Raw genomic sequence first — 4,593 nt, 5'->3', positions numbered from 1 at the left:
GATTATTTCATTTTTTTGTATTGTTGTCTCTAGTACCTGGCAAAGTACCAACCACATAGTAGGCATATGATAAATAATTTCATTTGGTCAGTTTCTTAAGATCATTAAATACAAATAATCAGCTGTTTTCCTAGTACCACAACTTTTTACTTTTTTAAAAATTGAAATAACACCAAAATAATAATAAATAATTGTTGGAAATTTTCAACAATTAAATTAAGATTTAATTACCAGAATTTTAGGTTTTCATTTTTAAAAAACGAAATAATGTCCCTTAATAATGGTGAAGTGCATAATGAGTTTGAAGAGAAAATTCAACAGAGCAGGTAAAACTAATACAAGAAAAGACAGACAGTCAAAAACAAAGTGTACATTGTAAAATTTATCGGCAAGATAAGAGAATTTTCCCAGAGAAAATTAAATGATTTTTAAATAAGCAAAAACAAACTTAAAAAAAAACCTCTTTAACTCAAAAAACAATCTTTTGAGATTGCTTACAGATTTACTAACTATAAAACAGTTCCATTTGATAGCAGACACATTGGTGTGACTTGCAGCTATTACTCTGGTCAAAGGCAGGCTTTTAGAATCACTTAGAGAGTAATTTAAAATGGTTCCATTTGCAGACAAAACAATGGACAGCAGAATTGTCTAAATATCCAAAGACCTTTTGGATCAATGAACTAATTGAGACACTAAAATGTTATCTTGTGTTGTAAGTGGTTGAAACAACAGATGTAAGTAAAGTTGCTCATTTAATTATATATACATAATATATTCTTGAAACTGATATTAGGAAAAATTTCAATATAACATGGAATTCTAAATGAAAATGATATAATGTGGGAGAATTATATTGAACTCTGCATTGTTGAAGCTCAATTAATGTAATTATAAATTAATGTAAAATATAAATCTCCAAGCACTGATTAAAAAAAAAAGCCCTCCTGTAATTTGGGTCTATATCATACTTCATAGGCAATCACTTGTATCATGATATATGAAGAAGGAGCTGTATCTGGTTTTTCAAATTATTACAAGAACAATCAACTTTATAAAATATAGTCCATTAAAAAAAGGTTCTTTGGAAAATTATATGATGGACACAAGATGTATATCTAACATTGTGATACATGCTGACCAAAAGTACTTTCAAGAGCCAAAGTACTCTCCAGAATGTTTGACCTAAATGATAAAATTGCTATTTTTCTTAGTGAATAGGATAAAGATAAAGCAAATTCATTTAATAATACATATTCTCTCCCAAAATTTGTACACTTGGTGAATGTTGAAAAAAACTAGATATTCAAGCTCAAATCAAGGTTCTAAAATTCATACTTTGATCTATAAAGACAAAGCAATTAATTGCCTTTATGAAAAAGTTAGAGCTATAGATAACAAATTTATCATAATAAATTTATAAATGCTTTTATTGTTTCTCAATTAAAAAAAAACCTGTCCTGTAAATAAAGTAGAAGAAAGTAAAGGTCTACTTATTAATCACTTGACTAGTCTACAGAAGCAATTACCATTTTCCTTAAAATTCTAGATTTTTCTAAATATGAAAGGATAAGGAACCTATTTTCCATGGATAGATATGAACCATTTGGCCTCAGTCCATCTGGACAAGAATAGTTAATAGATTTGTCTTGCAATAATATGTTGAAACAACATTTTAACCTGAAAATCTTATTATATTGTATTTTAGCGATGGGTGAATAAAGTGTTCTTTGGTTTATGAAATAAAGCAATACCAATTTTACTACAATCCATAACATCTTATTTGTGTGAAATGAGGTTTTCTGTTGTAGCTGTTATAAAGACAGTATTGATCTTGATTCGTACTTGAACAGAAGAATTTTAAGCAGCAATACCAACAAAGATACCACATTTTGAGAAATTCTGCACTGAAATGACAAGCTCACCCATCTCCATCACATTAATAATAGTATTGTGGTTATTGGTTTTTGTTACAGATATATTAATTATAAATTTTTATTAAAAAACACGTAACATAAAAAACCAACAATAAACACCTATTGCATTATTTCTATTTTACAAGATTTGTTTGTATATTATTTTAAAATTCTGACTTTTATTTGAACAAAATCTAAGCTAAGTATGTTGTCCATTGTTTTAAGAAAAATGTAGGTAGAGTGATATTTTTTGTGAAAAAGGGAGGAAGGAAGAAAGGGGGAAGGGAAGTGTCACTACATAGACCTTGGAAATCTACTTGTTTAAGGCATGTTCTCCAGAGGCCTCCCTACACTCAGTAAATAAAAGTATGCTACCTGGGAGGGGCAAAATATTAACTCATTAACAGTCATTATTAAATTAGTACACATTAGTTTATCAGGTTAGCAACAGGAATGGAACTTAGGACAGGGAAATTTCAGCTGAGAATGAGGAAGGGCAAAAAAGTGAGAGGAGTGCAAAGTATGAGATACTGTTGGTGAGAGTAGACCCAGATGCGTCAAAGCAGTGTGGGGGAATGGAAGAGTGGTGGTGTCAGGAAATCAGTGGATAGAATGAAGGCATTAGAAGAAGGAGTATGTTAAGCAAGGTACCAATAGGTTTTTGCCTATTCAGGGATGAATGCAGAAATATTGTACAAATGGTACCTCAGCAGATTAGGAAGTACATAAAAATGCACCACATTGTAAGAAACTAGGCATGGGGTAGATAATGCCTTAAAGGAGAATGCCCTCAAATGCCTTCAATATACCTAGATCATTTTATATGTATGTGTGTGTGTGTGTGTTTATATATACACATACATATACATACACATATACATACACATACACACACACACATACACACACACACACACACACACACACACACACACACACACGCCCCCTAACTTTGACTCTGAAATAAAGCAAAGCTAATTGGCCCATCTGAAAACTAGACCCATGGATAGTAGGCTACAAGAGATCAGTCCTACTAACTGTTGTTGAGTTGTTCCAGTCTCGTCCAACTCTTTGCAGCCCCGTTTGGGGTTTTCTTGGCAAAGATGCTGGAGTGTTTTGTCATTTCTTTCTCCAGTTCATCTTCCAGATGAGGAAACTGAAGCCAACAGGCTGAAGTGTCTTGCCTAGGGTCACGCAGCTAGTTAGTGCCTGAGGCACTGTCCTGGGTCCTCTTCTTTTTTCCCTCTATCTCTATGTTATCTCACTTGATGTCTCATCAGAAATGATTCACCTGGATTCAATTAGCATTTCTGTGGGGATGATTAGGAGTTCTATACATCCATCCTTAGTCTGTCTCCAGGACACAACTGGAGCTCCTTATCTTTCACCTCAAACCTTTCCCTTTTCTGAATTTGCCTATTTCTAAGGTATCACCATTCTCCTACTCCCCCAAGCTCAAAACTTCAGTGCCATCCTTGATTTTTCAGTTGCACTCATCCCATATATCCAGTCTATTTTCAATATTGTCATTTTTGCCTTCAGCTCTCATATACGTCCCCCCTTTTCCACTCAGAGCCACTACAGTTGTACAAGTCTGCATTATCTCTCTCTTGGACTATTGCAATAACCTGTGGTGGTTGTTGTTGCTTTTCTTCAATAAGTTTTTATTGATTTCTTTTCTTTACATCACTAATTTCCCCTAGGATCCTTCCCCTTCTCCCTCCCAGAAAGACATTTTATGTAACAAATAGTATTTTTGAGACAAAAAAAGAAAAAAATCAGCATAACTGATCAATACATTAAAAAAGCCTGAAACTATGGGCAATGTGCACCATTTATGGACTCAACTCAGAAATTTGATAAGAAGATTTTTGCCCCTCATTCAACAGCTTCCCTTTTTAGCCTGCATGCATTAAGCAAAAACCTTCTAATTGGTTCCCCAGCCCCAAGTCTCTCCCTACTGCAGTCCATCCTCTGCTTAGCTGCTGAGAACATTTTCATAAGTACAAAGTTTCCCGGTTTTTTTACATTTTTTAACACTCTTATACTTTACTCCCCTTTTGGAATTTGAAGATCCAGCTACACTGGCCTGCTTGCTGTTACTCCCAAATAACAGTACATCTTCCAACATCATGTGCTTGCATAGCTATCCCCCATGCTTGGGATCCTCTTCTTCAACTCTGACTCCTAGCTTCCCTGGCTTCCTTCAAAACTTAGCTCAAATCTTCCCCTCTGCAGGAGGGCTTTCTCTATACACTCCTCTCCCTCCATCTAAAATTACCTTCCATATACACTGTATGTATCTTACGTATACATAATTGTTGGCATGTTGTTTCCACCATTAGAATATGATATCCATGAAAGCAGAGATAAAATTTTTGTCTTTGGTTCTATCCCCAGTACTTGGCACACAGCAAGCACTTAATAAATGCTTATCAACTGACCAGCTGATTTTATTGACTGTTAAATAGGTGGGGTTGACAGGTGATTTTCTATTGGATCAAGCAAATTATCTTTCAGTACTTACATGGCTTTCAAAGTCATGATTGAATCAAAAATGTCATCTTAGTGACTTAATTAGCAGTCTTTCAATTGGTAGTTATATTATAAGCACTCATTTAAAAAACTAAAAAGATAAATTGCTGGAAGACTTTCTCTTTTGACTCAAAAACTTATG

The sequence above is a fragment of the Phascolarctos cinereus genome, unplaced genomic scaffold, assembly GCF_003287225.1.
Source record: "Phascolarctos cinereus isolate Bilbo 61053 unplaced genomic scaffold, phaCin_HiC Scaffold_4;HRSCAF=312, whole genome shotgun sequence".
Taxonomy (NCBI): Eukaryota; Metazoa; Chordata; class Mammalia; order Diprotodontia; family Phascolarctidae; genus Phascolarctos; species Phascolarctos cinereus.
The sequence above is the reverse complement of the archived record's forward strand: the minus strand, read 5'-3'. Positions refer to the sequence as shown.